Source organism: Oncorhynchus keta, unplaced genomic scaffold (assembly GCF_023373465.1).
Source record: "Oncorhynchus keta strain PuntledgeMale-10-30-2019 unplaced genomic scaffold, Oket_V2 Un_contig_22099_pilon_pilon, whole genome shotgun sequence".
NCBI classification, from domain to species: Eukaryota; Metazoa; Chordata; class Actinopteri; order Salmoniformes; family Salmonidae; genus Oncorhynchus; species Oncorhynchus keta.
This window is the reverse complement of record NW_026282756.1, coordinates 21,385-38,557: the sequence shown is the minus strand read 5'-3', so window position 1 is coordinate 38,557 and position 17,173 is coordinate 21,385. Positions and strand designations below refer to the sequence as shown.

The 17,173-nt window shown below is 41.6% G+C and overlaps 1 pseudogene; it reads right to left on the bottom strand.

The window, feature by feature from the left end:
* Positions 1-9,864, bottom strand: part of LOC127921362 (GDNF family receptor alpha-4-like) — a 40,843-nt pseudogene extending 30,979 nt beyond the window's left edge.
* Positions 9,865-17,173: the final 7,309 nt, after the last annotated feature.

The following is a 17,173-nucleotide window of genomic DNA, read 5'->3' as shown; positions in this document are numbered from 1 at the left end:
AAGAGAAGGTTTGGAGGAGGAAGGAGAAGAGAAGAGTGGTTTGAAGGAGGAAGGAGAAGAGAAGAGTGGTTTGGAGGAGGAAGGAGAAGAGGAAGAGTGGTTTGAAGGAGGAAGGAGAAGAGGAAAGAGTGGTTTGGAGGAGGAAGGAGAAGAGAAGAGTGGTTTGGAGGAGGAAGGAGGAGAGAAGAGTGGTTTGGAAGGAGGAAGGAGAAGAGAAGAGTGGTTTGGAGGAGGAAGGAGAAGAGAAGAGTGGTTTGGAGGAGGAAGGAGAAGAGAAGAGTGGTTTGAAGGAGGAAGGAGAAGAGAAGAGTGGTTTGGAGGAGGAAGGAGAGAAGAGTGGTTTGAAGGAGTGGTTTGGAGGAGGAAGGAGGAGAGAAGAGTGGTTTGGAGGAGGAAGGAGAAGAGAAGAGTGGTTTGGAGGAGGAAGGAGAAGAGAGGAGGAAGTGGTTTGGAGGAGGAAGGAGAAGAGAAGAGTGGTTTGGAGGAGGAAGGAGAGAAGAGTGGTTTGGAGGAGGAAGGAGAAGAGAAGAGTGGTTTGGAGGAGGAAGGAGGAGAGAAGAGTGGTTTGGAGGAGGAAGGAGAAGAGAAGAGTGGTTTGGAGGAGGAAAGGAGGAGAGAAGAGTGGTTTGGAGGAGGAAGGAGGAGAGAAGAGTGGTTTGGAGGAGGAAGGAGAAGAGAAGAGTGGTTTGAAGGAGGAAGGAGAAGAGAAGAGTGGTTTGGAGGAGGAAGGAAGGAGAGAAGAGTGGTTTGGAGGAGGAAGGAGGAGAGAAGAGTGGTTTGGAGGAGGAAGGAGAAGAGAAGAGTGGTTTGAAGGAGGAAGGAGAAGAGAAGAGTGGTTTGGAGGAGGAAGGAGGAGAGAAGAGTGGTTTGGAGGAGGAAGGAGAAGAGAAGAGTGGTTTGGAGGAGGAAGGAGAAGAGAAGAGTGGTTTGAAGGAGGAAGGAGAAGAGAAGAGTGGTTTGGAGGTGACGCTTCTTTAGTTTGTCTGACTGTCTTGGTGAGAATCTCAAGTTAATAAAACAGTCTTCCTTAGAGTTTTACAGTTAACTTCCTGAAACTAGATCTGTCTTTTGGCTGTCATGGCAAATTAAAAAATGTAATAACATTTTACTTGTCAAAACTGGCGTGACATAAAACACTTTTAGTTCCTTGTATTAATAATGTCAGTGTTGTTTTCCTATTAATAATAACAATTTATCTGTGAAATTAGACATTGAACTTGAGCCCTGTTTCAACAAGCTGATTCAGAGAATGATTTACAGAATGACAGTAAAGTGAATAGTTATTGTGATAGCACGCCAGAGTTTTAAACAATGTTTGGATGTCTCATACCCGAAGAAAGGATAGACCCAAATATATAGGGTAAACATATAGACCTAAAGCATTTTAAAACAGGTTCAAAAGCTAAATAGCTTTATTTTCTTGTAATTCAATGGCTTCACCTGAGTGTCCTTGCCAGTCAGGGTAGGGCAGCACTTTGCAACATTCCAATGTTATAGTCTTGTGAATCTCTCATGCATATATATGACAAGAGTACAAATCTGTCGTTCTGCCCCTGAACAGGCAGTTAACCCACTGTTCCCAGGCCGTCATTGAAAATAAGAATATGTTCTTAACTGACTTGCCTGGTTAAATAAAGGTAAAATTAAAAAAAATTAAATATATATATTTATGTCAACAATGGGAGAGTGGCAAATAGGCAACGTGTCGTCAGCATCTGGCTCTGAGGAGCATTCCTGGGAGATGAGGCCTACCCAAAACTAATTCAATAAAATTCCTTATTATATTCTGTCTCTGTCATTCAATTAAGCCTGTCCTCGATTGAACTATTTTCATAACTGATATAAATCCAGTCAAATTTTAGTATATTAATTCAAATCAAATGTTATTTGTCACATGGTTAAGCAGTTGTTAATGTGAGTGTAGCGAAATGCTTGTGCTTTGAGTTCCGACAATGCAGTAATAACCAACGAGTAATCTAGCTAACAGTACCACAACTAATACCTTATACACACAAGTGTAAAGGGATGAAGAATATGTACAGATATATGAATGAGTGATGGTACAGAAACGGCATAGGCAAGATTCAGTAGATGGTATCGAGTACAGTATATACATATGAGATGAGTAATGTAGGGTATGTAAACAAAGTGGCATAGTTTAAAGTGGCTAGTGATACATGTATTACATAAAGATTGCAAGGTGCAGTAGATGGTATAGAGTACAGTATATACATATAAGATGAGTAATGTAGGGTATGTAAACATTATATTAAGTGGCATTGTTTAAAGTGGCTAATGATACATTTTTACATCAATTTTTACATCAATTCCCATTACATTTTTTACATCAATTTCCATTATTAAAGTGGCTGGAGTTGAGTCAGTATGTTGGCAGCAGCCACTCAATGTTAGTGGTGGCTGTTTAAAACTTGTTGAGGATAGGGGCAGTATTTTCACTTTGTATGAATTGCGTGCCCATAGTGACCTGCATCAAACTCTGTCCTAGATTGCTAATATATGCATATTATTATTAGTATTGGATAGAAAACACTCTGAAGTTTCTAAAACTGTTTGAATGATGTCTGTGAGTATAACAGAACTCAGAGGGCAGTCAATGTTCCAAACAAGGAGTGAAATTCTGAAAGTTGGGACAAATTTGACGTCATCGCCCCCTCCTTTCCCAACAAGATATGGATCTGTTAGCACTTCCTACGCCTTCCACTAGATGTCCTCATTCAGTAGAAAGTGGAATGGAGCATTTGGTGTGAACTTTGACCGAATGGGAGGGGAAATAGTCAGTGTCCCGACAGACTGCCATTTTCCTGTGGCGCATTTCTCTGTGGGTGCTACCGCTGTTCCAATCGGCTCCAGATGAAAACGAATGATCCGGTTGGAACGTTATTGGATATATATGATAATAACATCCTGAAGATTGATTCTCTACTTAGTTTGACTAGTTTATTCAACCTGGAATATATCTTTTGGAAGTTTTCGTGCGAGTTATCTTGGACCAGCAGTCAGTTTTTGGGCACGTGAGCTGAAAGTGATAGCAAATGCAGCTACTTGGACACTAGTACTGGACATTATGGAACAAAACAACGATTTATTGTGGAACTAGGACTCCTTGCACTACATTCTGATGAAAGATCATCAAAGGTCAGGGAATATTTATGTTGTAATTTTGTATTTCTGTTGACTCCAACATGGCGGAGAAATACTGTGACGTCTGAGCGCCGTCTCAGATTATTGCATGGTAGGCTTTTTCCGTAACGTTTTTAAAAGATCTGACACCGCGGTTGCATTAAGAACCAGTGTATCTTTAATTATACGTAGAACATGTATCTTTAGTCAAAGTTTATGATGAGTATTTCTGTTATCTGGCGTAGCTTCCTATAATTCCCGGATATTTTGAAGTAATTTCTGAACATGGCGTCAATGTAAACCGAGATTTGTGGATATAAAATGCATATTATCGAACAAAACATAAATGTACTGTGTAACATGTCATATGAGTGTCATCTGATGAAGATTTTCAAAAGGTTAGTGATTCATTTTTATCTCCAATCCTGCTTTTGTGATTTTATCTTTTGCTGGAAAAAATGGCTGCGTTTTCCTTTGGTTTGGTGGTGGTCTAACATAAATATATGTTGTGTTTTCGCTGTAGAACATTTAAAAAATCTGACATGATGGGTAGATAAACAAGATGTTTATCTTTCATTTGAGTAATGGACTTGTTAATGTGTGAAAGGTAAATATTTCTAAAGAATATTTTTAAATTCCCTGCGCCACCTTTTCAGCTGGATGCTCTCGATTGTGCATCTGTAGAAGTTTGTGAGTGCTTTCGGTGACAACTGCAGACTGGGATAAGGATTGATTGAATATGTCTGTGACTGTATCAAAGCGAGCAAAGAAGTTGTTTAGTCTGTCTGGGAGCAAGACATCCTGATTAATTCGGTATACTATAGCCTATATATAATATTCTGTATATTTTCATAACTAATATAAATTTGGTATACTATAGCCTATATATAATATTCTGTATATTTTCATAACTAATATACATTTGGTATACTACAGCCTATATATAATATTCAGCCCAAATGAACACATGCATTTTTGGCTATATAAAGAACAGCTCTGCATGATTTAATGAAAAGCAGAACACAGAAAACTTTGCTTCTCATTCTTTAAAAAATACTCAGAAACAGGCAACAGGCTGTACAGCTTCCCTGCTAAAGAGGCCTACAAGGAAACTCAATTTATCTCAAAAAGTTGAGGGCGCGAGGGGAACTGTGTGCTGAGTAGTACCTTCCACCCCCACTGTGTGCTGAGTAGTACCTTCCACCCCCGCTGTGTGCTGAGTAGTACCTTTCACCGCCCGCTGTGTGCTGAGTAGTACCTTCCACCCCCCACTGTGTGCTGAGTAGTACCTTTCACCCCCGCTGTGTGCCGAGTAGTACCTTTCACCGCCCGCTGTGTGCTGAGTAGTACCTTCCACCCCCAGCTGTGTGCTGAGTAGTACCTTCCACCCCCACTGTGTGCTGAGTAGTACCTTCCACCCCCCGCTGTGTGCTGAGTAGTACCTTTCACCGCCCGCTGTGTGCCGAGTAGTACCTTCCACCCCCGCTGTGTGCTGAGTAGTACCTTCCACCCCCCCCGCTGTGTGCTGAGTAGTACCTTCCACCCCCGCTGTGTGCCGAGTAGTACCTTCCACCCCCGCTGTGTGCTGAGTAGTACCTTCCACCCCCCCGCTGTGTGCTGAGTAGTACCTTCCATCCCCCGCTGTGTGCTGAGTAGTACCTTCCACCCCCCGCTGTGTGCTGAGTAGTACCTTCCACCCCCCGCTGTGTGCTGAGTAGTACCTTCCACCCCCCGCTGTGTACTGAGTAGTACCTTCCATCCCCCGCTGTGTGCTGAGTAGTACCTTCCACCCCCGCTGTGTGCTGAGTAGTACCTTCCACCCCCGCTGTGTGCTGAGTAGTACCTTCCACCCCCGCTGTGTGCTGAGTAGTACCTTCCACCCCCGCTGTGTGCTGAGTAGTACCTTCCACCCCCGCTGTTGCCGAGTAGTACCTTCCACCCCCGTTGTGTGCCGAGTAGTACCTTTCACCCCCCGCTGTGTGCCGAGTAGTACCTTCCACCCCCAGCTGTGTGCCGAGTAGTACCTTTCACCCCCGCTGTGTGCCGAGTAGTACCTTCCACCCCGCTGTGTGCCGAGTAGTACCTTCCACCCCCGCTGTGTGCCGAGTAGTACCTTCCACCCCCGCTGTGTGCCGAGTAGTACCTTCCACCCCCCTGTGTGCCGAGTAGTACCTTCCACCCCCGCTGTGTACTGAGTAGTACCTTCCACCCCCAGCTGTGTACTGAGTAGTACCTTCAATCCCCCGCTGTGTACTGAGTAGTACCTTCCACCCCCGCTGTGTGCCGAGTAGTACCTTCCACCCCCGCTGTGTGCCGAGTAGTACCTTCCACCCCCGCTGTGTACTGAGTAGTACCTTCCACCCGCAGCTGTGTACTGAGTAGTACCTTCAATCCCCCGCTGTGTACTGAGTAGTACCTTCCACCCCCCGCTGTGTGCCGAGTAGTACCTTCCACCCCCCGCTGTGTGCTGAGTAGTACCTTCCACCCCGCTGTGTACTGAGTAGTACCTTCCACCCCCAGGTGTGTACTGAGTAGTACCTTCCACCCCCCGCTGTGTACTGAGTAGTACCTTCCACCCCCAGGTGTGTACTGAGTAGTACCTTCCACCCCCGCTGTGTACTGAGTAGTACCTTCCATCCCCCGCTGTGTGCTGAGTAGTACCTTCCACCCCCGCTGTGTACTGAGTAGTACCTTCCATCCCCCGCTGTGTACTGAGTAGTACCTTCCACCCCCAGGTGTGTACTGAGTAGTACCTTCCATCCCCCGCTGTGTACTGAGTAGTACCTTCCACCCCCCCTCCTATCACCATGTAAAACAGACTGGTACTATAGATGAGGGCAAGGTGTTATATAGACTGGTACTATAGATTAGGGCTAGGTGTTATATAGACTGGTACTATAGATTAGGGCTCGGTGTTATAATCTCACCATGTAGGACAGACTGGTACTATAGATTAGGAATAGGTGTTATATAGACTGGTACTATAGATTAGGGCTAAGTATTATATAGACTGGTACTGTAGATTCGGGCAAGGTGTTATATAGACTGGTACTATAGATTAGGGCTAGGTGTTATATAGACTGGTACTATAGATTAGGGCTAGGTGTTATATAGACTGGTACTATAGATTAGGGCTAGGTGTTATATAGACTGGTACTATAGATTAGGGCTAGGTGTTAAACAGACTGGTGCTATAGATTAGGGCTAGGTGTTAAACAGACTGGTACTATAGATTAGGGCTAGGTGTTAAACAGACTGGTACTATAGATTAGGGTTAGGTGTTATTGTCTCACCATGCAGGACAGACTGGTGCTATAGATTAGGGCTAGATGTTACATAGACTGGTACTATAGATTAGGACTAGGTGTTAAACAGACTGGTACTATAGATTAGGGTTAGGTGTTAAACAGACTGGTAATATAGATTAGGGTTAGGTGTTATTGTCTCACCATGCAGGACAGACTGGTGCTATAGATTAGGGCTAGATGTTACATAGACTGGTACTATAGATTAGGACTAGGTGTTAAACAGACTGGTATTATAGATTAGGGCTAGGTGTTAAACAGACTGGTGCTATAGATTAGGGCTAGGTGTTAAACAGACTGGTAATATAGATTAGGGTTAGGTGTTATTGTCTCACCATGCAGGACAGACTGGTGCAGGCTCCAATAGATACTGAGGCAGTTCTTCTCTCTCTTCATGCCTCGTTTACACTGGCAGCCGTGCAGCGGGGGAGGACAGCAGGGCCGTGACTGCGTTCTCACACTGGTTCCTGGCCCCAGGGCCCAGCTTCACACTGCCGTCCCCCGCCACACACTGTCTCAGCGTCCGCAGACGAGGGCTGCACGCGTCATCACTGGAGCAGGTGTCCCCAGCCTGTAGACAGTCTCTGTCCCTCCCCGCAGACACAGCGAGGGGAGCCCTGAGGAAGAGACAGCACGAATTAAAACAGTTTCAGGTGGAAGTACAACGCTAGGTAATCAAACTGGTTAGTACTCGGTGATACTACTGGTTAGTACTAGGTAATCAAACTGGTTAGTACTCGGTGATACTACTGGTTAGTACTAGGTAATCAAACTGGTTAGTACTCGGTGATACTACTGGTTAGTACTAGGTAATCAAACTGGTTAGTACTCGGTGATACTACTGGTTAGTACTAGGTAATCAAACTGGTTAGTACTCGGTGATACTACTGGTTAGTACTAGGTAATCAAACTGGTTAGTACTCGGTGATACTACTGGTTAGTACTAGGTAATCAAACTGGTTAGTACTAGGTAATCAAACTGGTTAGTACTCGGTGATACTACTGGTTAGTACTAGGTAATCAAACTGGTTAGTACTAGGTAATCAAACTGGTTAGTACTCTGTGATACTACTGGTTAGTACTAGGTAATCAAACTGGTTAGTACTCGGTGATACTACTGGTTAGTACTAGATAATCAAACTGGTTAGTACTTGGTGATACTACTGGTTAGTACTAGGTAATCAAACTGGTTAGTACTCGGTGATACTACTGGTTAGTACTAGGTAATCAAACTGGTTACTACTCGGTGATAATACTGGTTAGTACTAGGTAATCAAACTGGTTATTACTCGGTGATAATACTGGTTAGTACTAGGTAATCAAACTGGTTAGTACTAGGTAATCAAACTGGTTAGTACTAGGTGATACTACTGGTTAGTACTAGGTAATCAAACTGGTTACTACTCGGTGATAATACTGGTTAGTACTAGGTAATCAAACTGGTTACTACTCGGTGATAATACTGGTTAGTACTAGGTAATCAAACTGGTTAGTACTCGGTGATACTACTGGTTAGTACTAGGTAATCAAACTGGTTAGTACTCAGTGATACTACTGGTTAGTTCTAGGTGATACTACTGGTTAGTACTAGGTGATACTACTGGTTAGTACTAGGTGATACTACTGGGTTAGTACTAGATGATACTACTGGTTAGTACTAGGTAATTAAACTGGTTAGTACTAGGTGATACTACTGGTTAGTACTCGGTGATACTACTGGTTAGTACTAGGTGATACTACTGGTTAGTACTAGGTGATACTACTGGTTAGTACTAGGTGATACTACTGGGTTAGTACTAGATGATACTACTGGTTAGTACTAGGTAATTAAACTGGTTAGTACTAGGTGATACTACTGGTTAGTACTCGGTGATACTACTGGTTAGTTCTAGGTGATACTACTGGTTAGTACTAGGTAATCAAACTGGTTATTACTCGGTGATAATACTGGTTAGTACTAGGTAATCAAACTGGTTAGTACTAGGTAATCAAACTGGTTAGTACTAGGTGATACTACTGGTTAGTACTAGGTAATCAAACTGGTTACTACTCGGTGATAATACTGGTTAGTACTAGGTAATCAAACTGGTTACTACACTGTGATAATACTGGTTAGTACTAGGTAATCAAACTGGTTAGTACTCGGTGATACTACTGGTTAGTACTAGGTAATCAAACTGGTTAGTACTCGGTGATACTACTGGTTAGTACTAAGTAATCAAACGGGTTAGTACTCGGTGATACTACTGGTTAGTACTCAGTGATACTACTGGTTAGTTCTAGGTGATACTACTGGTTAGTACTAGGTGATACTACTGGTTAGTACTAGGTGATACTACTGGGTTAGTACTAGATGATACTACTGGTTAGTACTAGGTAATTAAACTGGTTAGTACTAGGTGATACTACTGGTTAGTACTCGGTGATACTACTGTTTAGTACTAGGTGATACTACTGGTTAGTACTCGGTGATACTACTGGTTAGTACTAGGTGATACTACTGGGTTAGTACTAGATGATACTACTGGTTAGTACTAGGTAATTAAACTGGTTAGTACTAGGTGATACTACTGGTTAGTACTAGGTGATACTACTGGTTAGTACTAGGTGATACTACTGGTTAGTTCTAGGTGATACTACTGGTTAGTACTAGGTGATACTACTGGGTTAGTACTAGGTGATACTACTGGGTTAGTACTAGATGATACTACTGGTTAGTACTAGGTAATTAAACTGGTTAGTACTAGGTGATACTACTGGTTAGTACTAGGTGATACTACTGGGTTAGTACTAGGTGATACTACTGGGTTAGTACTAGATGATACTACTGGTTAGTACTAGGTAATTAAACTGGTTAGTACTAGGTGATACTACTGGTTAGTACTAGGTGATACTACTGTTTAGTACTAGGTGATACTACTGGGTTAGTACTAGATGATACTACTGGTTAGTACTAGGTAATTAAACTGGTTAGTACTAGGTGATACTACTGGTTAGTACTTGGTGATACTACTGTTTAGTACTAGGTGATATGTAACATAGCATTACATACAGAATAATACAACGTTTTCTGAGACTATGGTGCTTTTTGAGAACACACAGTACAGGTAAAGAACATCTCATGATATCGTATGTCATGTTGTATTTAATTCTTGTGTTACTGTGATCAGGGAACTTTTGTGAATGAAACCCTGGTCTCAATGGTTTTTTTTCCTGAATAAATAAAGAATAAATAAATCCATAAAAAAAATAGGAAAACTAGGAAAGATTGTTGAGGTTAACATATAACAGCCCAGAGAGCATGGGGCCGAGATGAGTCCACACACTAACAAAAACAACAACAAGGGGTTCTGTGTTTTCAGGGCAACCTGCCAAGAGGTCAGTAGGAGCTGTACACAGACAACAGTATAGCAGACATGGGTTAGGACTAATAATGTCATGTTTCAGAAGTGCTATGTCATGTTTCTGAAGTGCTATGTCATGTTTCTGAAGTGCTATGTCATGTTTCTGAAGTGCTATGTCATGTTTCTGAAGTGCTATGTCATGTTTCTGAAGTGCTATGTCATGTTTCTGAAGTGCTATGTCATGTTTCTGAAGTGCTATGTCATGGTTCTGGAGTGCTATGTCATGGTTCTGGAGTGCTATGTCATGGTTCTGAAGTGCTATGTCATGGTTCTGAAGTGCTATGTCATGGTTCTGAAGTGCTATGTCATGGTTCTGGAGTGCTATGTCATGGTTCTGGAGTGCTATGTCATGGTTCTGGAGTGCTATGTCATGTTTCTGGAGTGCTATGTCATGGTTCTGAAGTGCTATGTCATGTTTCTGAAGTGCTATGTCATGGTTCTGAAGTGCTATGTCATGTTCTGAAGTGCTTTGTCATGTTTCTGAAGTGCTATGTCATGGTTCTGAAGTGCTTTGTCATGGTTCTGAAGTGCATTGTCATGTTTCTGAAGTGCTATGTCATGGTTCTGAAGTGCTATGTCATGGTTCTGGAGTGCTATGTCATGGTTCTGAAGTGCTATGTCATGGTTCTGAAGTGCTATGTCATGGTTCTGGAGTGCTATGTCATGGTTCTGAAGTGCTATGTCATGGTTCTGAAGTGCTATGTCATGGTTCTGAAGTGCTATGTCATGGTTCTGAAGTGCTATGTCATGGTTCTGGAGTGCTATGTCATGGTTCTGAAGTGCTATGTCATGGTTCTGAAGTGCTATGTCATGATTCTGATGATAGTACAGCAGAAATCGTGCTACCGTTGATGAACAGGAAGATTTAGAGAAATTAAGACACTCAGCAACTCGACAGAGATAGACTCCCAACCCAATTATCATGAGTGATTTATTTGAATCCCAGGCCAACACAAACCAACAGGCTCTTTTTATAGCTAATGTAAATTAGTAGAGAGAGCAGGAGGGAGGCAGAGAGAGTGAGAGAGAGAGAGGCAGAGAGAGAGAGAGACAAAATATTCTCCGTGTACAACGTAGAACACCAAATAATGCATGCAGAGCAGAATTAGGCCGATACCCACTAATTATCAAAATCCAGAAAAGAGCCGTTAAATTCTACAACCACCTAAAAGGAAGCGATTCCCAAACCTTCCATAACAAAGTCCATCACCTACAGAGAGATGAACCTGGAGAAGAGTCCCCTAAGCAAGCTGGTCCTGGGGCTCTGTTCACAAACACAAACACTCCATACAGAGCCCCAGGACAGAAACACAATAGACCCAACTGAGCTGCACTTCCTAACCTCCTGTCCCAATGTATGACCATATTAGAGAGACATATTTCTCTCAGATAACACAGACCTACAACCCATATTTATGTTTATTTATTTTCCCGTTTGTACTTGAACAATTTTCACGTAATAATTTTGGAACTTTTATGATTGTAATGTTTACTGTTCATTGTTATTGTTTATATCAATTTTGTAAAGATGATCTACTTCACTTGCTCTGGCAATGTAAACATATGTTCCCATGCCAATAAAGCCCTTTGAATTTAACTGAAAGAAGGAGAGGTGGAGAGAGTCAAATTAAATCAAATCACATTTTATTGGTCACGTACACATGGTTAGCAGATGTTAATGCGAGTGTAGTGAAATGCTTGTCATTCTACTTCCGACAGTGCAGTAATATCTAACAAGTAATCTAACAATTCCCCCAACAACTATCTAATACACACAAAGGAATGAATAAGAATATGTACATAAAGATATATGGATGAGTGATGGCTGAACGGCATAGGCAAGATGCAATAGATGGTATAGAGTACAGGACCTACAGTGGTCCTAGAACAAGTATTTGATTCACTGCCGATTTTGCAGGTTTTCCTACTTACAAAGCATGTAGAGGTCTGTAATCCAGAAAAAAAATCCATAAAATCACATTGTATTTTTAATTTTTAAGTAATTAATTTGCATTTTATTGCATAAATACATAAATACATAAGTATTTGATACATCAGAAAAGCAGAACTTAATATTTGGTACAGAAACCTTTGTTTACAGAGATCATACGTTTCCTGTAGTTCTTGACCAGGTTTGCACACACTGCAGCAGGGATTTTGACCCACTCCTCCATGCAGAGGAGGTTTCGGGGCTGTCGCTGCAATATGGACTTTCAGGTCCCTCCAAAGATGTTCTATTGGGTGCAGGTCTGGAGACTGGCGAGGCCCCTCCAGGACCTTTAGATGCTTCTTACGGAGCCACTCCTAAGTTGCCCTGGCTGTGTTTCGGGTCATTGTCATGCTGGAAGACCCAGTCACAACCCATCTTCAATGCTCTTACTGGGGGATGGAGGTTGTTTTTATCTGATTTAGAACACCTTTATTTAACCAGGTAGGCTAGTTGAGAACACCTTTATTTAACCAGGTAGTCTAGTTGAGAACACCTTTATTTAACCAGGTAGGCTAGTTGAGAACACCTTTATTTAACCAGGTAGGCTAGTTGAGAACACCTTTATTTAACCAGGTAGACTAGTTGAGAACACCTGTATTTAACCAGGTAGACTAGTTGAGAACACCTTTATTTAACCAGGTAGGCTAGTTGAGAACACCTGTATTTAACCAGGTAGGCTAGTTGAGAACACCTTTATTTAACCAGGTAGGCTAGTTGAGAACACCTTTATTTAACCAGGTAGGCTAGTTGAGAACACCTTTATTTAACCAGGTAGGCTAGTTGAGAACACCTTTATTTAACCAGGTAGGCTAGTTGAGAACACCTTTATTTAACCAGGTAGGCTAGTTGAGAACACCTTTATTTAACCAGGTAGGCTAGTTGAGAACACCTTTATTTAACCAGGTAGACTAGTTGAGAACACCTGTATTTAACCAGGTAGACTAGTTGAGAACACCTTTATTTAACCAGGTAGGCTAGTTGAGAACACCTGTATTTAACCAGGTAGGCTAGTTGAGAACACCTTTATTTAACCAGGTAGGCTAGTTGAGAACACCTTTATTTAACCAGGTAGGCTAGTTGAGAACACCTTTATTTAACCAGGTAGGCTAGTTGAGAACACCTTTATTTAACCAGGTAGGCTAGTTGAGAACACCTTTATTTAACCAGGTAGGCTAGTTGAGAACACCTTTATTTAACCAGGTAGGCTAGTTGAGAACACCTGTATTTAACCAGGTAGGCTAGTTGAGAACACCTTTATTTAACCAGGTAGGCTAGTTGAGAACACCGTTATTTAACCAGGTAGGCTAGTTGAGAACACATTTATTTAACCAGGTAGGCTAGTTGAGAACACCTTTATTTAACCAGGTAGCCTTGTTGAGAACACCTTTATCTAACCAGGTAGGCTAGTTGAGAACACCTTTATTTAACCAGGTAGGCTAGTTGAGAACACCTGTATTTAACCAGGTAGACTAGTTGAGAACACCTTTATTTAACCAGGTAGGCTAGTTGAGAACACCTTTATTTAACCAGGTAGGCCAGGTGAGAACACCTTTATTTAACCAGGTAGGCCAGGTGAGAACACCTTTATTTAACCAGGTAGGCCAGTTGAGAACACCTTTATTTAACCAGGTAGGCTAGTTGAGAACACCTTTATTTAACCAGGTAGGCTAGTTGAGAACACCTTTATTTAACCAGGTAGGCTAGTTGAGAACACCTTTATTTAACCAGGTAGGCTAGTTGAGAACACCTTTATTTAACCAGGTAGACTAGTTGAGAACACCTGTATTTAACCAGGTAGACTAGTTGAGAACACCTTTATTTAACCAGGTAGGCTAGTTGAGAACACCTGTATTTAACCAGGTAGGCTAGATGAGAACACCTTTATTTAACCAGGTAGGCTAGTTGAGAACACCTTTATTTAACCAGGTAGGCTAGTTGAGAACACCTTTATTTAACCAGGTAGGCTAGTTGAGAACACCTTTATTTAACCAGGTAGGCTAGTTGAGAACACCTTTATTTAACCAGGTAGGCTAGTTGAGAACACCTTTATTTAACCAGGTAGGCTAGTTGAGAACACCTGTATTTAACCAGGTAGGCTAGTTGAGAACACCTTTATTTAACCAGGTAGGCTAGTTGAGAACACCGTTATTTAACCAGGTAGGCTAGTTGAGAACACCTTTATTTAACCAGGTAGGCTAGTTGAGAACACCTTTATTTAACCAGGTAGCCTTGTTGAGAACACCTTTATCTAACCAGGTAGGCTAGTTGAGAACACCTTTATTTAACCAGGTAGGCTAGTTGAGAACACCTGTATTTAACCAGGTAGACTAGTTGAGAACACCTTTATTTAACCAGGTAGGCTAGTTGAGAACACCTTTATTTAACCAGGTAGGCCAGGTGAGAACACCTTTATTTAACCAGGTAGGCCAGGTGAGAACACCTTTATTTAACCAGGTAGGCCAGTTGAGAACACCTTTATTTAACCAGGTAGGCTAGTTGAGAACACCTTTATTTAACCAGGTAGGCTAGTTGAGAACACATTTATTTAACCAGATAGGCTAGTTGAGAACACCTTTATTTAACCAGGAAGGCCAGGTGAGAACACCTTTATTTAACCAGGTAGGCCAGTGGAGAACACCTTTATTTAACCAGGTAGGCTAGTTGAGAACACCTTTATTTAACCAGGTAGGCTAGTTGAGAACACCTTTATTTAACAAGGTAGGCTAGTTGAGAACACCTTTATTTAACCAGGAAGGCTAGTTGAGAACACCTTTATTTAACCAGGTATGCTAGTTGAGAACACCTTTATTTAACCAGGTAGCCTTGTTGAGAACACCTTTATTTAACCAGGTAGGCTAGTTGAGAACACCTGTATTTAACCAGGTAAGCTAGTTGAGAACACATTTATTTAACCAGGTAGGCTAGTTGAGAACACCGTTATTTAACCAGGTAGGCTAGTTGAGAACACCTTTATTTAACCAGGTAGGCTAGTTGAGAACACCTTTATTTAACCAGGTAGGCCAGGTGAGAACACCTTTATTTAACCAGGTAGGCCAGGTGAGAACACCTTTATTTAACCAGGTAGGCCAGGTGAGAACACCTTTATTTAACCAGGTAGGCCAGTTGAGAACACCTTTATTTAACCAGGTAGGCTAGTTGAGAACACCTTTATTTAACCAGGTAGGCTAGTTGAGAACACCTTTATTTAACCAGGTAGGCTAGTTGAGAACACCTTTATTTAACCAGGTAGGCTAGTTGAGAACACCTTTATTTAACCAGGAAGGCTAGTTGAGAACACCTTTATTTAACCAGGTATGCTAGTTGAGAACACCTTTATTTAACCAGGTAGGCTAGTTGAGAACACCGTTATTTAACCAGGTAGGCTAGTTGAGAACACCTTTATTTAACCAGGTAGGCCATGTGAGAACACGTTTATTTAACCAGGTAGGCCAGGTGAGAACACCTTTATTTAACCAGGTAGGCCAGTTGAGAACACCTTTATTTAACCAGGTAGGCTAGTTGAGAACACCTTTATTTAACCAGGTAGGCTAGTTGAGAACACCTTTATTTAACCAGGTAGGCTAGTTGAGAACACCTTTATTTAACCAGGAAGGCTAGTTGAGAACACCTTTATTTAACCAGGTATGCTAGTTGAGAACACCTTTATTTAACCAGGTAGGCTAGTTGACAACACCGTTATTTAACCAGGTAGGCTAGTTGAGAACACCTTTATTTAACCAGGTAGGCTAGTTGAGAACACCTTTATTTAACCAGGTAGGCTAGTTGAGAACACCTTTATTTAACCAGGTAGGCTAGTTGAGAACACCTGTATTTAACCAGGTAAGCTAGTTGAGAACACATTTATTTAACCAGGTAGGCTAGTTGAGAACACCGTTATTTAACCAGGTAGGCTAGTTGAGAACACCTTTATTTAACCAGGTAGGCTAGTTGAGAACACCTTTATTTAACCAGGTAGGCTAGTTGAGAACACTTTTATTTAACCAGGTAGGCTAGTTGAGAACACCTTTATTTAACCAGGTAGGCTAGTTGAGAACACCTTTATTTAACCAGGTAGGCTAGTTGAGAACACCTTTATTTAACCAGGTAGGCTAGTTGAGAACACCTTTATTTAACCAGGTAGGCTAGTTGAGAACACCTTTATTTAACCAGGTAGGCTAGTTGAGACCACCTATATTTAACCAGGTAGGCTAGTTGAGAACACCTGTATTTAACCATGTAGGCTAGTTGAGAACACCTTTATTTAACCAGGTAGGCTAGTTGAGAACACCTTTATTTAACCAGGTAGGCCAGGTGAGAACACCTTTATTTAACCAGGTAGGCCAGTTGAGAACACCTTTATTTAACCAGGTAGGCTAGTTGAGAACACCTTTATTTAACCAGGTAGGCTAGTTGAGAACACCTTTATTTAACCAGGTAGGCTAGTTGAGAACACCTTTATTTAACCAGGAAGGCTAGTTGAGAACACCTTTATTTAACCAGGTATGCTAGTTGAGAACACCTTTATTTAACCAGGTAGGCTAGTTGAGAACACCGTTATTTAACCAGGTAGGCTAGTTGAGAACACCTTTATTTAACCAGGTAGGCTAGTTGAGAACACCTTTATTTAACCAGGTAGGCTAGTTGAGAACACCTTTATTTAACCAGGTAGGCTAGTTGAGAACACCTGTATTTAACCAGGTAAGCTAGTTGAGAACACATTTATTTAACCAGGTAGGCTAGTTGAGAACACCGTTATTTAACCAGGTAGGCTAGTTGAGAACACCTTTATTTAACCAGGTAGGCTAGTTGAGAACACCTTTATTTAACCAGGTAGGCTAGTTGAGAACACCTTTATTTAACCAGGTAGGCTAGTTGAGAACACCTTTATTTAACCAGGTAGGCTAGTTGAGAACACCTTTATTTAACCAGGTAGGCTAGTTGAGAACACCTTTATTTAACCAGGTAGGCTAGTTGAGACCACCTATATTTAACCAGGTAGGCTAGTTGAGAACACCTTTATTTAACCAGGTAGGCTAGTTGAGAACACCGTTATTTAACCAGGTAGGCTAGTTGAGAACACCTTTATTTAACCAGGTAGGCTAGTTGAGAACACCTTTATTTAACCAGGTAGGCTAGTTGAGAACACCTTTATAGGCTAGTTGAGAACACCTTTATTTAACCAGGTAGGCTAGTTGAGAACAAATTCTCATTTGCAACTGCGACCTGGCCAAGATAAAGCATAGCAGTGTGAACAGACAACACAGAGTTACACATGGAGTAAACAATTAACAAGTCAATAACACAGTAGAAAAAATGAGAGTCTATATACATTG